Consider the following 25,788-nt stretch of genomic DNA (forward strand, 5'->3'; position numbering starts at 1 on the left):
TAAATAATATGAAAACATTTTAATCCAGAAACTCAATTTTCTTCCTCCTTTTATAGCATCCAACATCCACCCAGAATATTTGAGAGTATGTGCACTGATAAAACTTGTGACAGGTGGGTAAAGACCAACAGCACAGTCTTCTGCATGAGCTGTTATCGTGACCTGAAAGCCACTGACTTCATCTTAATGCACTTAGACCTACTACTCCTCAGTCACCGGATGTGAATCAAGCTAAAAGCCATTTGAGAACTTTGACCATAAAGTTCTTAATTCAAAAAGGTTGTTTTGTTTCCCTGCAGTGTGACAGAGGTGGGAGTGTGTCTTTAGACATCTTGAAAATAATAGATATTAGGTCTAGACCAGTATTTTTTCCTTCAGCAACATACAGCTGACTGATCGTTTCTCAGACGATGCTCCACACATCCCTGAGTCACCTGGACACTGGCAGAGGGAATTATGCTTGGATGCTGTCCATGGACTACAGTTCAGCATTTAACACAATAATTCCCTCAAAGCTTTTCACCAGGTTGAAGGTTTTAGGTCTCATTGACTCATTCACTGTGTCAGTGGATCCTCAACTTCCTCACAGACAGACTCCAGTCAGGGAGGGTGAAAAAAAAACATGTCTCCTTACATCTCACTCAGCACTGGAGTGCCTCAGGGCTGTGTTTAAAGCCCCCTGCTGCACTCACTGTACACTTATGACTGTGTAACCAATCAGATACCACCTCCATTGTCAAGTTTGCTGACGACACTGTTATTGTGGCCTGATCTCTAACAACATCAGAAGAGATTAGAAACCTGGAGAAATGGTGCCAGAAAAACAACCTCCTCCTAAACATCAGCAAGACTAAGGAGGCTGATTATAGACTTCAGTACAAAGCAGGCATAGAATTATGAGACCCTGATCATCAGGGGCATATAAACTCCACCACCCTAAGTGGGTGAATCTTTCAAATCATCCTGTTCGTCTTGATTGTGATGGGAAATTAAAACTTACTATTACGAACGTGATGTCTGTCTGTCTGTTTGGGTGCAAAGCGCCCCCCACCCCCAAAAAAGTCTTGATTTCAGGATTGATTTTTTGTGGAAAAGCAAAGATAAAAAGGCTTTACCTTTCTCTTTCAGGATAACTCTAGTATCCCTCACTCTGAACCTCTCACCATGGGCATTCTGGATAAAGACACAATCCAGACCAGACCCAGGAGATTGGTTCTGAAACCAATATGCTGGGTGATATTACAAGGGTCAATTGCTCTGCTTAGTCCAGCTCCCAGACAACAGGGGCATACAAACTCTACCACCTTAAGTGGTAGTAGACCATCAGCTTCCTGGACCATCAGCAGCCAGTGTGTGTCGTCTGCTGTGGCTCAGAAAAACACACCAATCACAGATTCAGACCCATCAATGAAGCTGCACAACAACACAAGAAGGAACTTCAGGAAACTCTGGAGCCCTTAAAGAAGAAGTTAAAGGTTTGTGAAGAAGTTCAAGTGAAGTTTGATCAAACAGCAGAACACATTAAGGTCCAGGCCCGACACACAAAGAGGCAGATTAAGGAGCAGTTTAAGAAGCTTCATCAGTTTCTAGCAGAGGAAGAGGAGGCCAGGCTGGCTGCACTGAGGGAGGAAGAGGAGCAGAAGAGTGGGATGATGAAGGAGAAGATGGAGGCTCTGAGCAGAGAGATAGCAGCTCTTTCAGACACAGTCAGAGCCACAGAGGAGGAGCTGAGAGCTGAAGACGTCTCATTCCTGCACAACTACAAGGCTGCAGTGGAAAGAGTCCAGCGCTGCCCCCTGCTGGATGATCCACAGCTGCCCTCAGGAGCTCTGATAGACCAGGCCAAACACCTGGGCAACCTGACCTTCAACATCTGGAACAACATGAAGGACATGGTCTCCTACACTCCTCTCATCCTGGACCCAAACACTGCTGATCCAAACCTCATCCTGTCTGAAGATCTGACCAGTGTGAGAGGAGGAGAGAAGCAGCAGCTTCCTGATAATCCAGAGAGGATTGAGTGTTCCTGCTCTGTCCTGGGCTCTGAGGGCTTTAAGTTTTGGTAAATACTCAGCATGTTTATCATCAGCTCCAGACGCTCTCCTAATAAAGAAGAATCTCCAGAGGATCAGAGTGAATCTGGACTGGAACAGAGGAAAGCTGTCGTTCTCTGATCCTGATACTAACACACACATACACACCTTCACACACACTTTCACTCACAGGATGTTTCCATACATTAGCACTATGAATAAAGTGAAGGTACTACTAGTGAAGGTGTCAGTATTGTCTTAGCAGTGCCATTTAGGATAATTATATTTATAATGCCTTCAGTCATTAAATGTGGTTCATGTTTATGTACATATATCAAATGTTTTATTTAATCTATGATATTCTGTATTTGCTAAATTTCTGTTCATTCTAATGAAGCTGAAATGATTGAATGATTCTGTCTCTTTCATTTACAACTATTTCCCACACCGGTCGCAGCAAATGGCCCTGCCCCTCCCTGAGCCTGGTTCTGCTGGAGGTTTCTTCCTGTTAAAAGGGAGTTTTTCCTTCCCACTGTCGCCAAAGTACTTGCTCACAGGGAATCCTATGATGGTTGGGTTTCTCTCTGTATTAGGATCTACTTTACAACATAAAGTGCCTTGGGGCAACTGTTGTTGTGATTTGGCACTATATGAATAAAATTGAATTGAAATCTTAACTGTTATGAAAAACCTAAAAAAAAACCCCAAACAAACCCAAACCACTAAAAACTGGAGAAAAAAAAAACTAAAGCATTTTCTGATGACATTGTTTATTGATCAGTACACAGCAAATCCAGCATGTCCAAATTAACACTGTCGGATTTGATTTCAACACTATTAAAGTGTCTATATGGGTCCACACCAGAGAGTGTTAATTTAACTCTTTTTGGAGAGTTGGTACGTTAACTCTGATTTAGTGTTAAACACCAAATCTGTCTGGAGTTGATAATTTAACACTTGGTGTTAAGAGTTTATATATTAACTCTCAAAGAGTATTTTAGTTTAACTACGTAAGAGTTATCTTCTAATTCATTCTAAAAAGCAGGAATTTTCCTGTTCTGAACTTCTAGAAATTTATTTTGGAAATAAACATTTACTAAAAAGATGCAATGGTTTTTGAAAAACATTTATTCTGAACTGTGCACCACAATTTCAAAACATTTTCTGAAAGATGTAACAGTATACATGTTCTCACTTTCATTAGAATTTTGTTTATCAAAAGGTCTGACATGGTAAATGCAAATAACAGCATTCATCACTTATTTCTTCAATACAATATGCATGTCCTTCATTCATCCCTTTGTGGAACTTCAACGCACTTCTGCTCTCCCCCATATTCCATCTTCACAAGCATATCCTGTGCGGAGATTGAATAAAAATTAGTTGACACTAATTAATGGCACAAATAATCCAGTAAACAATTGCAGCACAGTAAAAAAAAAAAAAAAGGAATCCTCTTTGAGCCATTACTTGTGTAAAGTATTTTCCCAAAAGACAAGGACACAGGCAACAGGTAATACTGAACTAAATGTAAAACCTCAACCTTTTTCATTTTTACCTAAACCGTGTGCACAAAACTCTGGAGGGATCTATGCTAACGTAGAACCCAGTCAGGACGCCTGCTACTGCTGTTTGCTCGTTTTTTTTTATGGGCGATCGTTTTCAGGCTTCAAGCAGCACCATTATACCAACATTTCACATTCTAGACATTGTTTTAGGTGTATTTGACCAAAAGTTTGACTGAAAATTCACATGCAAGCTTTTTTCAAGGCTGTGGTATTTGCCCGCAAACAATACCTTTCAGCTAGCTAAAACAGAATATTATGCTATCACCGAGCAACATGGCTAATGCCTTTCACACAGCTTTGTCTCAACTCCAAAGAGCCACAGAAGTAAAAGCTCATAATAATAATTGAAACAATCTTTGAAAAAATGACTTACCAAGCATGGCAAACAACTCAAATATGTAGAGCAAAATGTTCTGAAACGGCTTCACTTCAGCTTCGATTGGAGCCGTGCTGGGGGCGGAGTCTGTGAATTTACTCTGTTGGTGTCATAGCCCCTGTAGGAGTTCAGAGTTAAGAGGTCAAGAGTTAATGTTTCCATTGTAACACCTCCAGATTTGACAGAGAAACACTCATTTTTAACACTCGATTTTAACTACTATCATTTTACACCTCAGAGTTACATTAAAAGAATGTGACTCTGCTTAGAGTAAAATTAACTCTACTTTTGCAAGAAGACTATTAACACCAAAACATTTAACACTGTTGAATTTGCTGTGTATCATCAGTGTAGATAATAGAAGGATAAATTCAACAACCGCAGATACCACAATGGACCAGCTCCACAGTGAAACATGGCAGAGGAAACATTGAGGTCCACTCCACCAATGATGACTTTAGACTTTTTGTTAATCATAATATTTTATTACAGAGATTAGATCATGGAAGCAGACCCCACAGAGTGTAACAAAAAAACAGCTCAAAACAAGTTTACAATCGGGACAGACTATCAGCTAAAACATTTTCAGAACCATTTTTATGATGAATACTTAAATTGTATTCCTGCAATAACACAGCCCAGCGCACGAGATGCTGGTTGTGATTAAACATGCGAGCAAGGAATATGAGTGGGTTGTGATGAGTGTACAGAACAAGTGACATGCTGCACCCCAAGAACAAAGGCAGGGTCTCCTTTTTGTGGAGTAGTTTACCTGTTTTTTATTAAACTTGCAGGAATAATAACAAACGGGGCGGTCTAAACCCTGCAAGTCTTGCAACAGCACTGCCCCAACCCCGACAGCACCGGCATCAACTTCATGTTTGAAGGGTCGCGTCAACCTATCCACATGCCACCTGAAAGGTTCTTTTAACAAAAGCCTTATCATACTGGCATTTCATTTTTTCCTGGGAAACAGCAAGGTGCTGCTTAGCCAGAGCTTTGGCTTAACTCAAATGCTCAAGGAAGTTTTTCACATACCTCCTTACTTTTGTTTTGGAACTCCCCTCCTGAATCAAAAGTGTCTCATTCAGAACTTTGAGGGGTCGGCGTGGTCCCTCATCCCAACTTCTCTCAGCTTTTAGGCAGTACTCACGTACCACGGCGTGGCGTATGGCCAAATACTGTTTCAGAAGGACTAAACCCCAGTGATTCCTGAACAACATCACGGGCAGCAAATAACACAAATGGGACTCCCTTATCCCAACTTCTTTCAACTTTTAGGCAGTACTTACGTAGCATCTTTAAAGTCTGATGCCGCCGCTCTATTGGACCTTGCAATTCAGGATGATAAGCAGAGGACACAACATGTTTAACACCTAGGTTTCACTTCTGCAAAGGGCACACTCTGCAAACCTGCAATTTCCTGTCAGCCTGCAACTTAGTCTTTCTGAAAGACACACACTGTTTAAACATCTGAATGCAATATCAATGCTGTAGATTATATTATTAATCTGGACAATAGCAGCAAAATAATTTCCCTGATCTCCACAAGTGCTAGCAACTTGTTTAGATAACATAGACTGAAAGTTTGAACCCTGGTCAGTCTATATGACCTTGGGCAAGTGATTTTCTTATGTAATGGGACAGCCTCAGGGAAACGGGTAGCTGCACACATGATTGTGAGATGACATTGCTTTCCTGATTTTGTTCTTGATAGTGGACCCACACAGTCTACTATGACACAGTCAAATGGGTGATCCACTACAGGAATGGGACACAAGGCGGCATGGGGTATGATCTGGTTAGGCTTACCCGCAATCTGGCACACATGACGACTACGACAAAATTGTGAAACATCACACTTCATACTAAGATATCAACAAAGAATCAGAGAGGGTAATGTCAGCACCTTTATTTGCTTGTGCATGGGTAAGCGCCAGTATTGGGCAAGTTACTTTGAAAAAGTAATTAATTATAGTTACTAGTTACTTCTTCAAAAAAAGTAACTGAGTTAGTAACTGAGTTACAATATTCTAAAAGTAATTAATTACTCGAAAAGCAACTATTGCGTTACTTTAAAAAACGTTTAACCCTCTGGGGTCCAGGGTATAATTGGCCATTTTAACTACTTTTGATTTTCCCTCCACATTTTACCTTTAAAAAATATTTATTTTGCCTTGTTCGGTGTCATCCTTTTCAGCACAACCTCACGTGTCTGAAGTTACAGTTATGTTTTCATTTTGACATACTGTATAAACACAATTGATCTAAAATGAGACAAAAAACATAAAATCAGAGCAGAAAAAGTTATATATATAAACAGGGGTCTGGCACCTTACCACCACAACCATGGACCTCATTACGGGCTTCAGCTTTTACAAAACCAACCCCTTTGGCTTGCTGAGAATCTGACATTTTCCAGCAATACATTCAAATGCTGCAAAGTATGTATCAACCTCAGCTTCTCTAAAAGCAGGTAATTAGTGATAGTGAAAGCAGAAGCAGACGATGAGGTGGAACCGGGATTTTCAGCAGAGGCAGATAAGGCTGCGACTCCAGCTCAAGCTTTGTCTGCCTCTATCTCCAGCCTTCTGGTTTCGAGGAGTACAAGTATATCATTTTATGTATTTAAGTTTTTCAAGGTCTTAACTGTTCATTAATAGCATGTATTTGTTATATAACGTTACTTTTTATTAACTATTTTATCAGTTACATATTTTATTATATTCTTGAAAAACTTTACTTGATGAGTTCTTTATTTTATTGTATTCACTTTTTACATTTTATTTATTTATTTTTCACATAACGACCAAAAAAACGCCTTTATTTGATTTCTTCTATCTCTTTGTGGTTCTGGAAACACCAGAGTTTTTACTGCCATCCCCTCTTAATTTAACTGTGATTATTATGTTATGAAGCTTAACTTTAATCTGGCCCAAACCAATTTACTCAGGAACACATAAAACACTAAAATAAACCAAAAATTAACATTTGGAAGTGATCTAAGTGACTTATATATCGTGTTTAACCTCAGTAGCGAAAGATTGTGGGGGGGTTGAAAACAGTGTGCTGGGAGTTTGCTGTTCTCGCCGGCTCTAGTGAGCGTTGAAACCCTGGCTAGCTATCAAGCTGGTGGGTAACAGAGGCCTCCGAAAACATGGGAGCATTTTTAGAAATATGTGATGTCTTGTTAAATTGAGCAGACATTTGAAGTTTACACAGCTACATTCTCGCCTGAAAAAAAGTAAACGTTTATTTTGTGACCCAGAAAGAGTCATTTTTTAGCTGCGCTTCTCCGCTACTGTATTGCCGCGTTTGAGTTGTGGAAGAAAGGCATTCTGGGATATTTAGCTGTACCAAGTCCACACAAGTCACCACCGATGCATGCTCGATAAAACACGTCCAGGAATGTTTTGCGTTCTTGTCTTGATGCGTACTTTGAATTGAAACAGTAGTTGGTCTCCGACTGATGACGTATGAGGAGTACACGAGAACGCAACTACGCACAAGTACGCATATTTAGACTCGCTAGGTCACTGCAATACGCAAGCAATATGTTCACATGCTGCAAAGTATGTATCAACTTCAGCTTCACTAAAAGCAGGCACTAAAGAAATGCAATTATTGTTATCGAAAGCAGAAGCAGACGATGAGGTGGAACTGAGATTTTCAGCAGAGGCAGATGAGGCTTGTGGCTGAGACTCCAGCTCAAGCTTTCACAGCCTTACAGCTTTGTCTGCCTCTATCTCCAGCCTTCTGGTTTCGAGCTCTAGCTCAGCCGCCTGTTCTGGGCCTTCTCTTCAGCCTTCAAATGGAGACGTGCCAGCCGCACCTTTAACAGAGATCCATCCCTGCTTTCTGAACTCCCAGAGGAGAGCGGATCGTAGCGAGGAAGCGTGTGCGGCGTTTTCAGAATTTTGAGAAAAAAAGTCAGAATTCTGGAAAAGAAGAAAACAGACGTGTCCACTTTTCTTTTCTTTTTTTTTACGGTGGCCCTAATCCCCTTCCGTATGGGAGGAAGGAGTACAAGTATATAATTTTATGTATTCAAGTTGAAGTTTTTCAAGGTCTTAACTGTTCATAAATAGCATGTATTCTTAATATTATTTTACTTTTTGTTAATTATTTTATTAGTTACATATTTTATTATATTCTTGAAAATCTTTACTTAACGAGTTCTTTATTTTATTATATTCACTTTTACATTTTATTTATTTATTTTTTACATAACGACCAATAAAACTTCTTTATTTGATTTCTTCTATCACTTTGTGGTTCTGGAAACATATATATACGTACAATGTATTATTGTTGTTAAATATCAACACTTCACCGAGTTCTTTTGATTCCTCAATCTGATAGAAGACAAAACACTGCTCAGTGGACCATTTCACACTTTATTCTCTTACACAATTACTTCTAGGAGGGAGATGCGTCCTGCATGACCCGTTGCAGTGCATCTCAAAATGGTGGTGGACCCCCAACAGTTTTATTACAGAAGCTCTCTCCAGTCTAAACAACAGTGTCTCAGTAACTTTCTACTCGAAGATGCTCCCCTGTTATCTACTTTTTCCCGGGCAAGCGTGGGCAAGAGCCTACAGCATTCTGCCCCCCAAGGACACGTAGTCTAATACCTTTATTTTTCAGGGCCGTGTCCACTTAATACTACACTATATGGTTATATGGCATTTTAGTTAATATAAAGCATAGAACTGAGGCACTTCAAATAATTTCCTCTCAACACTGTATAAATATCTATTATATATTCTTAAATGCTCAACAAACAAATTCTATTTAAAAATTTTGGTCCCTATAATTAGAAAGAGCTGAAAAAAAAAAAAAAAAGAAGGAAAAGAAAAACAGTATGAAGATGAATTTGATTTTATTATTTGATTTTATTATTTATCTGGTATTACTCTTCAACAGGTTGTTCTTACTTTGTGTCCATAATGTTATAATGTGTAATATTTTTGTGTAGCTTATGCATAAAATGACAAAAGCATAAGATTATTATTAATATTAGTATTATTATTTTTTTATTAACTGTTGCAAAAGTACCAAATCTGGTTCCTCTTTTTTCTGCTTTTATAGCTCTCAACATTCACCAAGTATGTATCAGTGTATGTACACCAACAAAACACATTACAGACTCACGCAGGGCATCATAGTCCTTGCTTTTAAGGCAATGCACCACTTATCAAAGAGAGTCCCCTTTTTCCAGCAATACGTTCACATGCTGCAAAGTATGTTTCAGCTTCAGCTTCACTAAAAGCAGGCACTAAAGAAATGCAATTATTGTTATCGAAAGCAGAAGCAGACGATGAGGTGGAACTGAGATTTTCAGCAGAGGCAGATGAGGCTTGTGGCTGAGACTCCAGCTCAAGCTTTCACAGCCTTACAGCTTTGTCTGCCTCTATCTCCAGCCTTCTGGTTTCGAGCTCTAGCTCAGTCGCCTGTTCTGGGCCTTCTCTTCAGCCTTCAAATGGAGACGTGCCAGCCGCACCTTTAACAGAGATCCATCCCTGCTTTCTGAACTCCCAGAGGAGAGCGGATCATAGCGAGGAAGCGTGTGCGGCGTTTTCAGAATTCTTAGATTAAAGTCAGAATTCTGAGAAAAACGAAAGAAAATTGTGACCTTAATCTAAGAATTCTTACTTATATCTCTGAATTCTGTAAAAGAAGAGAAAAAGATGTGCCCACTTTTTATCTCCCGGTGGCCCTAATCCTACAATGATTTTATGTATTTAAGTTACATATTTTATTTATTTATTTATTTTACATAATGACCAATCAAACGCCTTTATTCGATTTCAACTATCTCTTTGTGATTCGGGAAATATAAATATACGTACAATGTATTACTGTATAAATATCTATTATGTATTCTTAAATGTTCAACAAAGAAATTCTATTTAAAGGTTTTAATTAGAAGGAGCGAAAAAAGAAAGAAAGAAAAGAAAAACACTATGAAGTTGAATTTGACTTTATTATTTATCTGGTATTACTCTTCAACAGGTTGCTCTTAATATTGTAATATTTTTTGTTTTCTATTCTTCTCTCAACAGGTGATCCAGGAGATTTTTATTTTTTTTCTCCCCCCCTTTCTCACTGTCCCTCTCCCCTTCTGTTTTTCTTTTCCTTCCTCTTTCTCTCTCCCTTTCCTTTCCCTCACTTATGTCTGTCCCATCTGTAACATCTGAAAATAAAATATAATAAATAATAAAAACAAAGGTCGATCAAATGGACCAATACGGCAATGCCACGATGATCCATTTGGCAAAGTAAATCCATTGGGTATCCTTGTTGGTCTTCAGACAACAATTCTGATGGCTAAAGAACCAAATGGGACAGGCAAAAAAAAATAAAAATTGTAATATTTTGTGTAGCTAATAGCAGAAAATGATAAAAGCATTACATTATTATTATTTTGTCTTGATGTTTGCTCAATCATCCAGGTAAGTAAATCTCCAAAAGTTGATTCTGTTCTTCTGGACGTCACAGCTCACCTGGCAATCCTCCTGGCTTCTATCCCCAAGCCATCCGTGCCCTAAACACACACACCCACCCTCTTACATCATCTATAATTGACTGAGTCAGGACTCTTCCAGACACTAAACCAAGGCACAATGTACATTTCAAACTCCTTTAATTTTAAATATGTTTATATTGTCTATCCTGTAAAATAGTCAGATGTCTATTCATATTAATGTACAGAATTCACCTGCTTGCTGCTACTACTGCACATTCACCCAGTGTATATACTATATATGTATATATATATATATATATACATATATATATATATTAGGGGTGCAACGATATTCGTATCGATATTGAACCGTTCGATACAGTGCTTTCGGTTCGGTACGCATATGTATCGAACAATACAACATTTGTAATTTATTTTATCAATTTTCCTTCTGACGATGCTGTCTGTGTTGAGCGCTCAGTGAATCTGTGTTCGACTACTCCGCCTAGGCTGCACTGTCGAGCGCAGATCCACTGAGCGCTCAACACAGACAGCATAGTCAGAAGGAAGAGTGCAGGGCAAGCTAGCGAGACAGAAGTTAAGCTCTCCTTGCAACAGGCAAATTGACCCTCATTCAGATCTGGCGTTTGGAATTATTTTGGTTTTCATGTGACGTATGACCCTGAAGGTAAGCGAGTCATGGACTAAAGTAAAACAGTATGTTGGATGTGCCATGCAATGCTCAATTACATTGGTGTGAACTAGTGTGTTAGCGCAGTTAGCTCGTTAACGTGTTGGCCGTCTAGCCCCATGCACGGAGCGATCGGCGGTAGCTCGTTAACGGAGATTTGCCGTGTTGTGGCGTTAAGGTCATTTCAACGAGATTAACCTGAAAGCACTAGTGGGAACACAACGAATATGACTGCACATTTACGCCGACATCATCCTAGTGCAAAGACAAGTGGAAGCAGACAAAAAAAAGCAAGCATGCTACTAACTTTAGCCGAGTCATTTAGACAGCTGTTAGCACATGATTCTCCTTATGCTGCTGAGAATATAGCCCAGAAGAAGCGGATAGTATAGCTTTTATTTTGGAAAGAGACTTTTCTCTGTAATAAACTCTCTTTTCCAAAGATGAGTGATTCCTCAATCAGATACAGGGCTTGCAATATCGCTAGCCCGACGTCCCGGAGCTAGCGATTTTTTCAGTCGGGCTACCAAAATCTATCTCTTCCCTGCCCGTCGGGCTATTGTAGGAAAAATATATGTCAATGCTTTTGCATTCTTTCGGAAATGTAGCTGGGTAATTATGTCATTGGCATCGGTGAGCCACTGTCAATATGTGACATATTGAAATCGCGTTTGAATTTGCGCTTGTTTTTTTGCTTTCACTTTGCAATCGTGCGAACTGTGTATAGAGAGCGACAGCACTGATCTGTGAGTGATGATAATTTGTGCACCAATTCCTCTGACATCGTCTTATTAATCGTTAGCTTACTATGCAAACATGACAAGTGAAATCTCCCGCAGCAAGCTTAAACATGTGAGAGGTTGATCGCGCAGAGAATCGCTGAGCTTATGTGAGTCCGTGTGTAAAAGCATTTCAGTTCTGCTGAGCCAAATAAGACAGGTCAGGGTGAAGAAGTGACAGCCAAAGAAAAGCTTACCACAAAACGGAGAAGTTATGACAAATCAGACTATAAGGCAAAAAGAAAGTGCAGCTTTATGGTTTCATGGACAAAAGAATTTCTGTGGCTGCAATATGACGAGCTAAATAACCAGGGCTGCACATAAGTGGTCCGCAGGTGCGCATTCGCTGTCAAAATAAAAAACACGCACAAGGGTTAGGGTTAAATTTAAAAACTGTACTTTTGAGTTAAAATATATATTTATAATTTTAATAAATGACAAATTAAAAATGCATGAACATTTTTTTGTATCGAAAAAATATCGAACCGTGACACCAAAGTATCGAACCGAACCGAACCGTGAATTTTGTGTATCGTTGCACTCCTAATATATATATATATATATATATATATATATATATATATATATATATATATATATATATAATGTTCTTCCTCTACACCCCCCCCCCCCCCCCAATTTTTGCACATGTCGAGGAGTGTGTCAGGCTACATTTCACTGTGTGTTATACTTGTATAACTATGAACCTTGAACCTTGAACCTTGAATTATGATGAAGGAGCTGACCTCCCAGCCCATTGTTCATTCAGTGCTGCTAGTTTTAGTGCAAATACACTGTTTATAAGACTGGGGAAACCTGCAGTCAGCTGAGGCTGAAGTAGTCACCTGGATGAGTGACGAAACGTTTCTCCCACTGAAAACGTCCAGATGAACAGAATCAACTTTTAGAAATTATTATTATTATTATTATTATTATTAACTGTAGAAAAAGTACCAAATCTTGTTCCACTTTTTTTCTTCTTTTATACCACTCAACATTCACCAAGCATCAGTGTATATCCACCAATAAAACACATTACAGATGGGTAAAGGGCAACAGCACAGGTAATCTAGGTATTTGCTGTTATCATGACTTTGGAGCCATTAACTTCCTGTTACTCTCATTCTGTTTAAATTGTCAAACCGCGCACTTGCAACATTAGTCCTAATTCAGTGGCAGGTGTGAATGGACCTAAACAGCTTCTTGACAAAAAGACAGATTTTCTGCTTCCCTTGCTGTCAGTCAGTCTGGTAAATGGTGTTTTTTCCTTTTACTCAGGATATGTTTTATTCCAAAGTTCAGACGACGAACTGCCAAAAGCTGTAAATGTTAATGATAAACAGATCTTATGTGTCCGGAGATCCGTGATGCAGTCCTTGGACAACTTTCACATACTATACCTTCTGAATTCATGCCAGCTTGTTAATAGCTCGGCCGTTGTCAGCTTCAGGCCCACAGTGCTGTGCATACAATTGTGTTCTGAGACCGCTTGCTTGAGAATGCAAAAAACTGAGCCAGTTCTAAGGTATACAACAGGGTTCATTTGTGTTGAATAAACAAAGTTTTGTCCCACCACTGGCACTAAAACTATTGAACTATAACCAAAGACTACTCTCAGAACATGCCTGAGAGTAGTTACACTTACATTTACTTAAACTTATATAAAAAAATTTTTAAAAGTAGCAAATATAAAGCGTCTTGAGGCAAAGTTGCTGTAAACTAACAATATCTAAATCATCACAACCCCAGGTTTTTAAGCTGATCCACCTTCTATCTCCCTCTCATTCAAATATATGTAATTGTTCTTGCTTCCACTGATTCTAATTCCTCTTCTCTTCAGTACTTCCATCTCTTTGGGCTTTTTCATCCATTACTCCTCTCCTCGTCTGCGACGCTCGCACAGAGAACATATGCGCTTTAAATACTCGCCCAGACGCTGAGGGCTAATCAGGGGAATGAGACACAGCTAGGAAACAAGACCGGTGAAATGAATGAATACAATCACAGACAGGAACTAAACTAAAGAGACAAAAACTAATCAATTAAAAGAGGAAGTAATGAACAGAGAAACTTGACACAGGAGAACACAGGGGAAAGCTGGAAAAAAAACCCATGGTGGACTAATTGAATTCAGGGAACTCAGAAACTACAAAACTGTATTACAGGGGTCCTGGGTCCAAGACCCAGTACAATTACACATCTGTTGTACTCTTTGTTGACATGGAGCCATACTTTTGCTCATTAACTTTTACCTCTATTCTCACGGCTAAAGTCACAGTTTTGGTAAAATTATTAACTTTCAGATATACATCTACTATAATGAAATGTATTCCCAATTGCTGTGTAAGCCATTATTATAAATGTGAAATAATTATACATTTATTAAAAACAGACACATCTAGTTCATTTTATTAATTACCAACATTCTACTAATAGCAATTTAAAATACAGGAGCAAGTAGTACACTAACAAAATAATTTTTAGAGCACATTTTAAGATCTGGGTACAATGACCTATGTTTTAATCAGGATGTTGAATCAGGAAGGTCATCCGGGTCTTTATATGTTTAAGATATTCCAGCAGTTCAGGATCACAGACCATGGATAGATAACGTTGGGTATTATCTGTACAGCATTGAAAATATATGCTGTGCCTTCTACTGATACTCCCAAAGGGAAGCATGTGCAAACCTCATGTCATGGCTGTGTGAAGGTAGGCAGGAATGGTGGACCCAAGAGCTGGAAGCACAGAGGCAAAGTGAACTCAAAACATACGGCTTTATTGTGGGATTGCAGACAGAACAGAAAACTGGGAAAGCAAAACTAACAGGCAGGCAAGTTGGCGAACAGAACACACAGTGAAGAATGAGGGATGACGCAATAACAAGCAGGGAAAGTGTCATGGTCCTGGGTCGTGCGACCCAGTGTTTTGTGTTTTAGCCTATTTTGATGTTTATTCTTTGTTTAGGGTCACTAAGGCAGTCCAGCCATTTGTACATATTACCCGTGTATTAAGTCTCCCTTGCCCTTCGTGTGTTTATGTCTGCGTGTCTTATATTGTCAAGTCCATGCTGTCAGTTATGTCATCTCCCCTGTACTACGTCTCCCCGGTTCATGTGTCTTGTTTAATCTCCATGTTTCCTGTTTTATTTTGAAAGTCTGTATTCACGGTCAGTGTATTCAGTTTCACTCCTTCTGTCCTGTCGTTAAGTTCATGTGTGTCAGCTGTGTTCCCATGTGTGTCTCCACTTCCCCTGATCACCTCATGTGTGTATTTAAGCCTTCTGTTTTTTGCATGTCATTGTCAGGTCGTCTGTTTGCATCCCCATAGTGTTTCGTCATAGTTTACTCAGTGTTCATAGTTTGTCATCGCATTTTCACTGAGTTTCTTAGTCCTTTAGTTTTCTGAGTGTTCACAGTTTTCTTAGTTTTCATAGCTTCATGCTTTTTCGTGTGCCAACATCCAAATAAAGGATCGTCTTCTGTTCAGCCAGCAACTCCGCCTTTCAGCATCTGCTTTTGGGTCCTGTTTCCATTCACATCGGCGCACCCCGCCGTAACAGAAAGACGCTGACACTAAAGCAAAAGAACAATGAAGAGGTTAGAATATTTTCTCCAACAAACTTAATTTCATTTCCTAAACATAAATACATTTAAACATTGACGACAGCAACACACTCTAAAAATAAAAAATGAGACAGAGGCAGATAAGCCTGTAAATGTAGCAACAAATAACCAGAGGTAGTAAAAGTGCTGATTTTCTTTACTTAAGTAGAAGTACAGATAACTTTGTTTAAAAATACTCCAGTGAAAGTACTGAAGCAACTTTTTTACTCAAGTAAAATTAAAAAGGTACCTGCTCTGATACTCAAAGTGAAAAAGTGAAAAAGTAGCTCTTTGAAGAATAATTCTACTAACAAGGAAACAGAACCTTGTGCTATATTAACAGGATAATAATGATAAAAATAATGTAATATTAGTACATGATAATAACAAAATCCTTAACTTTAAATTCTAATTCCAATGTCTTACTTTGAATCTGTTATGTATGAATCTGCAGTTAAAGTACTATTTCCTGTTGCCTATCGGGTGTAGGCAACCTTTTTGATGACGAGTGCCATCTAAAATTTCCTCAGAAGTCATTGTGCCATATAATTGCATTAGCAATAAATTTAATAACGCTCTATATTACTGAAGCATTTGAAGTGTCAGAACGTGGAAATTTCAACATTGCTTGAAAAAACTGACAGATAGCAACGTCCCTCTCACCAGTAGGTTAAGTGATTTTTAGCCAATTACAAGTTGAATCTGGTAGTTGGGGTTGTTAGCTGAGATACCGTCATTAAGAAGAGGTGCAACTAATGAGTCTATGTGAGCTAATTTGCGATGTGTACCTCTGGCCATTTATTTTTTAATGCACCCTCTCAGATTAATTCTCTCCGTGTCGTGCCCAGGGCTGAACTGGGAAAAAAAATCGGTCCGGGCATTTTGACTAGAGACCGGCCCACCAGGTATTACAGGAAAATCCATAAAGCCTTTGAATGAAAAGAAACGCTGTTGTGACAGTGATGTACAGTCTTGTTGGTATATGTATGATTTCTATACATTTTACGTCAGATAAAAACTTTGGTTGTAAGGTTTGGAGAGTATTTGTTAAAAGCTAGACATTATAAATGAGAATAAGAAAGTATTTCTTTGTGCCCCCCTTTCCCTGTTAATGCCCTACCTGGCCCCCCTGGCAAAACTTTGCTAGACCCGCACCTGAACAGTTACCAGCTGTCAGCTGCTTAGAAAAGGATGCTGGTGTTATTTGTCTCTCAGAAACAGTTCATAACTTCCCTTCAACTCATTCATGTCACCTGAAAGGTAAACCTGTTTCTCCATCACCTGTTCAGCTCTGATGATTCAGTAAGGACATCTCCTGGTTTCATCCTCATGTTTCCCTCTCACCAGATAACCAAACCGATATCATGACCAGCAGGTTTACAGCTGTGGTTCCAGCAAACATCAGCTGATACTAGAAATTAATATTAAATAAATTCTAACAACAGCTGATCAAGCTTAAACGCGCAGCTGTTGTTTAGTGCGACATCTGCTGGTTTCTTCTTTCTGGTGCAAAGTGGGCGATAAACAAACAAGAGACGGGGCTTGCGCCAGAAATACCGATCAGCTGATCATTGATCAGTTTCATGATTGAATGAAAGAAGAAGAGGCAGCTGACAGGGTAAAGACACAGAATAACTCCAGCTTTGTGTCTTTTTTCATCCTAGCTGAAGTCCGGGACAAACTGCGTTCCTTTTCCGTTCAGTTCCTTTTCAGCACCAAACGTGTAATATTTTCTCTGAATGCGGGACGATTGCGTTTTTTACGGGACGGTTGACAACTCTACTAACTAACCTTATGAATTAAATAAAGTTTAACATCAGTAACATCCTAGCACCCACCCAGCTGTATAGAAACTCCGTCATGCTAGCTAGCACGCAGTACAAGCTATTGTAACTGACTGTAAAAACTCAGCATAACGAAAATAAACTCCACCTAAACTTGGTTTATATCTGACCCAGATAGACTGCAGGTCATAACTTCTTACCTGAAGTTCAGTTCACCTGACACTCGGACCGGTGGCCGCCTCGGGTCTCTCCTCCTCCTGCCTCCCCTTCCCTCATCCACCTGGCCTCTTGTGGCAGCTCCGCCAAAGCCACCACCAAACAACTGAGTTATTTTTACACATCTGCCAACATCTTTCATTGTTTATAGTTCACAGTGGAGAACAGCTGCTGACATAATGTGGATCCGAAGATCCATAATTGGCCTATCTGGGGTTGAAAGTCTCGATAAATGCACGGCGTTTTGGCGGGTATACCGGCTTCCGCGAGTGTGACGCTTATTTTGAGCGATGAAAAAATAATAGAATATAATTTTATTTTTATATTTCAATATCACAATAATCTTCCAATTTAGAACTACAAGTTAAAAAAAAACTAACATAAATAAAATACACTTCAGCTAAATACTTCTAATTTATTTTCCCAAACCACGCGGAGCTGCACTATAAGGACTAAAGAGCAACATGCGGCTCCGGAGCCCTGACCTAAACAGTAAAATGAGAACATTCAGGGTTTAAAGTGAGATTCAGCAAGTGGGGGAACCCTAAGATCTGTGTAGAGTCTCAGGACAGGGAAATGAATCACAGCTCACAATAATTTATAATGTGAGCTTCAGTAGATTTTCTGTTTAGACTGTGATCAGCTGACCTGCTGCTCCTTGTGGAATTACACAACTGAATTCAACAAGACATCAGCAGTTTCACAAGCTATCATGGCTGCTATCTATCCCCTACACTGAAACAATATACTATATACTTGTCTTTATACCAGTATATATGAAAAATTCAGTTAATTAATCCAAACATCATTATCTTAAATGCAAATTAATCTCTGTTATACTTGATGTAAACCTTAATCTGACCATGAGCACCACAGACACTCTGAATTCACCACATTAATGCAGACTAACCTGTTTATCCTTCACAAAACTACACAAAGTCAGTCTACTCAGTTTATTTGGTATAAATCAAAATACATAATTTATCAAATCACATCATATACAAATCCAATATGTGAGTAAAATGATGACGTCACGTGTAAGCTTTAAATTTGCAGTTTATCAAGTGTTACTGAGCAGTCCTTCCCTTTAAATCTAAGCTCTCTTTTTCCTCTTCTGCCCTTTCTTTCTTATATTTCTGAAGTACCACAAACACAACAGGACACCTGCACTCCCTCCATCCCACTTTAACACCCCCAAGTATAAATGCTACAGATGATACCACTGAACCTAAAGTAAGGAGTCTTTTTGAAAGTGCAGATTGTACAGATTGTATAGATATTTGTTTAAAAATGTAGGGAGCAAAAATATAAATACTCAAGTAAAGTACAGATATCTGACAATTCTACTTAAGAACAGTAACAAAGTAATTGTACTTATTCCCAATTTTGCATCTACTAATCGTCTCAATTAGCAGGTTAAGAGATAACTCGTGTGCATGTCAAGCTTTGGTATAAAGGAAGCATCCACTAAAGGTTCAGTCTTTGCCAGCAGAGAGGAAAGAGGAAGCAAATATCAATTTCGTGCAGAAATGCGAACAAGTTTTTTCAGCTTAAGATCATCTGACATGGAACGCATGACTATGGAAATGAGTTCTGTGGTAAGACGAGTGCACATTTCAGCTTGTTTTGGGGGATAACTGGACCTCATATACATTGCAAAGACGAGAAAAAACCCCTGCTCCAGATTGTTACCAAAGAAAGGTGCAAAAACAAACCTTTGTGATAAATGGGCGTGCATCAGTGTCCATGTAATGGGGGATTTGTGAAGGCACTATTGATGCGAAGGCTTACACAGGAACTTTGGAGCGACATATGCTCTTTTCCTAGCAACTCCATGTGTATTTCAACAGGCCTCATTCTGCATAAATTACAACAGGCTGGCTTCACAGACATAAAGTCTGTAAAAAAAACAGGGGATGTGACCCAATGGTAAACTTGCATGTCCCAACTTTTTTTGGAATGTGTTGCAGGCATCAATGTTTAAATGTGTTTCTTGAAATATTTTGTTTACCCCTTTGCCCGCTAACTAAATGTTTAAATGCCGTACCAAATCATAGATTTTAGTGTTTATTGCAGTTTTAGAAATAGTGCCAAGTTTTCTGGAAATGGGTTTTGTATAATATAAATAGAATCAGTGTCACATACAGGACCCTTGGCCATGTTGCTTTAACGACCACACAAACATTAGGTTTGTAATTATGGAACGCCAGGACTGCCATAAGGAATTAATTAAATACACCATTAAATAATTAATTAAATGTGGCAATAATTAATTAAAATTGGAATTAATTAATTAAATAAATAGTTATGACACATGTAATTAATTAATTATTGACACATTTAATTAATTATTTATGTATTTCACATTTTAATTAATTATTGACACATTTAATTAATTAATTATTGACACATTTAATTAATTATTTATGTATTTCACATTTTAATTAATTATTGACACATTTCATTAATTATTGACACATTTAATTAATTATTTAATGATATATTTATTTATTTCATTTTGGCAGTCCTGACGCCTGGCTCTCGTCATGAAATAATTTTATCTGTCAGCCTCACCCATCAAACTCAGGGGGCGGGGTTAACGCTGCCCATGCAGCTTCTCTAACATTTGATTGGTTGCCGTGCAAAGTAAGTCAAAACAGGTCGATCCTAGAAAATCGATTGCTTGTGTAGACTTGGGGCAGCCAGTTATCCCAGAATGCAGATCAAATCACAGGCAGCAATGGTGGTGGTGTAGTTTTAAAATACCCCGTTTTTCTGTCACCAGCTACACTTTTAACAGTGTTTTAGCCGCGAATGTCGCGACGTATGTCTGGTCAGGTTGTCAACATAGAACATGTTTGCAAAAGTGCTCAGATGTTTTCAGAGATTTCACTAGCTCTGCTAACAGTTAGCATGCAGAGTGCACCGAGGGGGTTACGTTAACCGGTTTGTTTAGATATTCCACTCTCCGTGTTCCACATGTTGCATTCGCAGATTCTCATTTTCACCGAACGATCGTCTCTTTCCGCCTGGTCTTGTGTCTCTGTGCTTCTGTAACATAAAGAACGAGCTGACATTTTTCTCACGAAACCAGCGATCAGCTCAACAGACCCTCAGTTTACCTGCATGCATCCTCCTCCTCATCTGTCAGCTGTTTAACACCTGCTGCTAATTCAAGAAACACGCCTACGTTACCTGGTGATAGTCACAGTTTAACTGGGCAGCTGGTGCTCGATATAACGCAATGTCAGCGCATTTTTCTGCACAAGATAAGTAAATATAGTGTTTTCCCCGAGCGCAGAGCTGCTGGAGCTCGTTTCCTTACAGAGCACTTTATAGGCGAACAGCTTTATCAGCGGCTGATGTCCAATCACCGGCACACAGCTTTCAAACCTCAGCTGAGTTTTAGCTCTCAGTGGTTAAACGCTGGACTTCATTCACTCAGGTTCTGTCTGTCGGGTCACGTTTACTTCGCTGTTTTATTTACAACTGAGCAAATCGGTTTGGCTGAGGTTAAAGTTACGTTTCATAACTGCATAGTTTCACAGACGTTTAATGGTTCACTGGCACATGTGTTAGACTGAACTATCATCTAAATATCATCTGTGTTTTAATAGTTATTCAACTGTATTCTAAGCACCAGCTGTCTGTTAGAATGTGATTTTTTTTCTCTCTCTGTTGGCAGAGGTATAAAAATGCGCAGGAAAATCTGACGTGCATGGCAAACTTCACCGACGATATTTAGGGAGGAATAAACACACATCAAACATAAATGAACCATTTGTCTGTCTCCATAATTGAGAGCATTTTCTCTTCTTATGTCAACACTCTCTCTCTTTTTTTTTTCTTTTTTTTTTTCTTTTTCGGTCATGTTATGTTTACTTGTCAAAGGCTTGTTACAAACTATGAAACACATTGTGCAGACTTCTGGATGTTAGAAGAAAACTAATACTGCTCATGAAGGAGACTAAAGGCAGGAAGGTGTCCTTTAAAACTAAACATGTTAATAGGACCTCCCTGTTTATATCATAGTTTATGATATAGCACGTGTATTTCAGTAATAGCCTGCTGAGGCCACTATACGTGCTGGCCTCATATCAAATGTGAAGGCAGACTGAGTCTATGTTTGACGTTTGTTTATATCTAATCTTCCTTTTCAAACATTTAAACAGCAGCGAGTCTGCAGCTGAGGGAATACAAATTCAAATTGTCGGAACAGGTTTGCTCGTTTCTTGGATTCATTTGGTGATTTATTAAATGTATAACTGTTATTCTAATCTGCTGCTGAGTCTCTTACACTTTTCTTTATGCTGTATATTTTCACGTCTCTGGAATAGTTGGCAGTTAGATAGTCAGCTGGGAAACTTTGTGTTAACTCATGGAGCTGAGGATATCGTGGACATGCTGACCTCGCTGCGTGGTGTACAGAGCGAGGTCAGCATGATTAATATTCACAATAAAAATATTAGCCGAACATCATGAAGTCTGTATGTGTTTCATAGTGTCGAACAACCTTTGTACAGTTAAAGCCAGCAGTTACTACATGACGGAAACACCAACGTTATCTCTTTTATGTGTTTGAACAAAAACCCAAAGATCAGATGTTAAACAGATTTATTTGCTCTCTCTCCTCCTTAAACATGTTTTTAATGTTAGTTATAATTCAGAATTGGCGACTGAAACACGTAGGACACATAAGAACATCAGGAAATAAAACATCGATAAATATAACCTCAGTAAAAGAAGTCAGCGGGGGTTACTACAGCTGTGTACCGGGGCCTGCGCTTTGTCGGTGGGATTGCTTGCGAGGCGAGCGGGTCTATCCCACGCTTTGCCGTGAGACTGGGCAGACATCTCCGAAATCATCGAAACACTTTTGCAAAGAGGCTGTATCTTGACAAACCGACCAGACACATGAAGATTAAACCACTACATTCTCGGCTAAAAAAATATTAAAACGGTATTTGGTAACACACAAACAGGGTTTTTCAAAGCTCAGTTCTGTTAGCTTCCACATGCCGGTTGTTGTGTGCAAGAAACAATGGCCACCAGGCCAAAGCAATGGTTTTGACTCGATCAGCGTTAACCCCGCCCCCTGAGTTTGATGGGTGAGGCTGACAGATAAAATTATTTCATGATGAGAGCCAGGCGCCAGGACTGCCAAAATGAAATAAATAAATATATCATTAAATAATTAATTAAATGTGTCAATAATTAATGAAATGTGTCAATAATTAATTAAAATGTGAAATACATAAATAATTAATTAAATGTGTCAATAATTAATTAATTAAATGTGTCAATAATTAATTAAAATGTGAAATACATAAATAATTAATTAAATGTGTCAATAATTAATTAATTACATGTGTCATAACTATTTATTTAATTAATTAATTCCAATTTTAATTAATTATTGCCACATTTAATTAATTATTTAATGGTGTATTTAATTAATTCCTTATGGCAGTCCTGGCGTTCCATATGTAATTGACTGTACTGGAAAATGACCAAAACCCAGTCAAGTAGAGACGAGCTGTGAGTCAAGCCAAGTAAGTACCAATGAAAAAAGGACATTAGTGTTAAAAAACAAAAAAACCCCCAAAAGATCTCAGAATATGACTTTAATATGCATATTCAATAATGTGCAAGACTGCTTTTCTTGCATTTACGCAATCTCTAAGATGAGAAATATTCTATCTCAAAGCGATGCTGATAAAACCCCAACGAACTGGCGCCAGGCCGTGGGCATACAAGATTACCCATGCCTGACCACTGCCTCTTACTGAGTGCAGCTCCAGACTGAAACAATCCAGTTCCTCTCTAGGAGACTGGTTCCAGAGCCCAAGCCATGCTTAGAATTGGACACCTCATGAAATAGCTCAGGCTCCTTCCACATCAGAGAGGTAACATTCCATCTCAATTCCATCTTAATATTTTCTGAGCTGCAGGCAGAGTTCAGAAGTCTGAACCTTAGAATGAAACAGACCTATGCTGTGGGCAAAGCTACAGGATTTACAAGAGGAAGGTGAATAAAGCTCTGACTCTTACATCACCCAACTGCGCCAAAGCAGGAAACAGGAAGTTCTTCATCCTCAGTACAGAGAGACGCACAGACGATCAGACTGAGCTCAGACCAAACTAGCAGCTTCCTCTGAGTGAGTCCAGCTACAGGAGAGAAAAGTGGAAAACTCCAACACTGCTGCTTCAAGCTGCTGACGCTCCACACACTGAATGTGAGTTTGAGCAAAAACACGACTCAAAGGAAGTTTCAGTGAAGGTGGTAGAGGAGGGAGGGGAGCCAGGACTGACTGTACTTCCTGTCTGCTGTTTTCAGTTTCACTCACAGACTCAATGGCTTCCAGATCAGAGGAGGATCTCTGCTGTCAGGTAAGTCACGGGGTCTTCAGTATTCACTGTCATAGTCCTGGGTCAGTGACCCAGTGTTTTGAGTTTTTGTATCATTATTGAACTTTGATTTTGTCATTGTTTATTTTTTCTAGTCTTTTGGTTTCTGTTTCTGTGTTCCATGGTTGCTGGTCAATTCTGTGTTTTCTCTCCGTGTCTCCCTGCATTTCTGTTCTTGGTTTCAGGTTTGTTTTGTTAGTTTTTTCCAGTTCAAGTTTTATCCTGGCCTTGCTGTTTCTGTTTGTTTCCACCCATCTTACAAAATAAAGCTCACTCGCATCAAAAGTTGCATCCTATTCTCTTTATCTCTCTTTATCACCCTAATTTACGAATAAATTCTTTACAAATCCTACCATGTGAATTCATGGATTTTTTTTTCACATTCTGTCTCTCACAGTTGAAGTGTACCTCTGGTGCAAATTACTGACCTCTGTCATCATTTTAAGTGGGGGAACTTGCACAATCGGTGGCTGACTAAATACTTTTTTGCCCCACTGTAAGAGGTGACGCTTTTCTCTTTAAGCTCCTTAGACTACGATGACCTGGATGACTTAAAATCTTCAAAGACACTAGGCTTGCACTTATTTTCTTCAATCAGTGATGAGTAGTAAGATGTTTTGGCTTTGCGGAGGGCTTCCTTATAAATTAGCAAACTATTTCTCCAGGCTAAATGATGATCCTCTAAATTTGTGACACGCCATTCCCTCTCCAGCTTACAAGTTATCTGCTTTAGGGTACGTGTTTGAGAATTATACCACGGAGTCAGGTACTTCTTATTTGAGTCTCTATTTTCACAGGAGCTACAGTATCCAGTGTTGTACATAGTGAGGAGGTAAAACCATTAACAAAAGAATCGACCTCTGTTGGAGTAGAGTTCAGGTAGCTGCTCTGCTCATTGTTGGTACAGGGGATTGAAGATGATAACAGCGCTTGGATTATATTCTTAAACTTAGTTACAGCACTTTCAGAAAGACATGTACTTTGATAAAGTCTACTCTCCACTGCTGTGTAATCAATTATTGTAAAAGTAAATGTTATCAGGAAATGATCAGACACAAGAGGGGTTTCAGGAAATACTGTTAAATGTTCAGTTTCTATGCCATATGCAGTGTTGGGAAGGTTACTTTTAAAATGTATTCCATTACAGATTACAGAATACATGCCCCAAAATGTATTCTGTAACGTATTCCGTTACATTACTCAATGACAGTAACGTATTCTGAATACTTTGGATTACTTAATATATTATCATGCTTTTTACAACAACGTGAATGTACTATTGCTGTGTGATTTATTACTATTACTGAAGGTCCGCGACTCCGAACTGTAGTAAAGGGACCTCTGACTAATACGGCGGGGTCCCTGTCGGCTCGTAGCCGAAAAATAGCTTTACTTTGTTGTGTGGGTCAACTTTTCTTGCGAAAGACAGAGAGAGGCATTGAAAGGCTGCTCCAACGGAACTTATTGTTTTCGGAGTAAAACACGAACACGGTGTACAGTCGAGTCTTAATAGCTTACTTACAGCTGGGCTCGTCAGGCACTCTTCTTGGCTGAAGTGGTTATTATTATATTTACATGGTTCCAGCTCCCCTTTTTGCTCGATGACAACTCGTACCTTTCCACTCCCCTTTTTCTTCCTCCTCGCGCTCACAGACCCATAACGTGTATGGCAGTCCATTCTCCCTGCAACACAGACTACACTACCTATGATGCTACATTCTTTAGAGCTATGCTTGTAGCATTCTGCCTGTTAGCTTAGCACAACAACAACAACAATGAAAAGGCGCTCTCTCACCCAGGGAACTACACAGTCGCAGAGAGAGAGAGAGAGAGAGAGCTTCGCCCTGTAACCATGGCAA

General features: G+C 39.1%; 2 long non-coding RNA genes across 2 annotated transcripts; both read right to left on the reverse strand.

The window, feature by feature from the left end:
• Positions 1-3,143: 3,143 nt before the first annotated feature.
• LOC145422717 (uncharacterized) lies at positions 3,144-5,217 on the reverse strand. The gene is made up of 2 exons (XR_013904003.1): positions 3,975-5,217; positions 3,144-3,390 (listed from the first exon to the last, which is right to left on the reverse strand). It is a non-coding gene; the product is annotated as an uncharacterized LOC145422717 (long non-coding RNA).
• Positions 5,218-14,674: 9,457 nt separating this feature from the next.
• On the reverse strand, positions 14,675-23,740 carry LOC145422718 (uncharacterized). Its single transcript, XR_013904005.1, has 2 exons — positions 23,573-23,740; positions 14,675-15,491 (listed from the first exon to the last, which is right to left on the reverse strand). It is a non-coding gene; the product is annotated as an uncharacterized LOC145422718 (long non-coding RNA).
• Between the last annotated feature and the right edge of the window lie 2,048 nt (positions 23,741-25,788).

This window comes from Astatotilapia calliptera, chromosome 3 (assembly GCF_964374335.1).
Source record: "Astatotilapia calliptera chromosome 3, fAstCal68.1, whole genome shotgun sequence".
In the NCBI taxonomy this organism is placed as follows: domain Eukaryota; kingdom Metazoa; phylum Chordata; class Actinopteri; order Cichliformes; family Cichlidae; genus Astatotilapia; species Astatotilapia calliptera.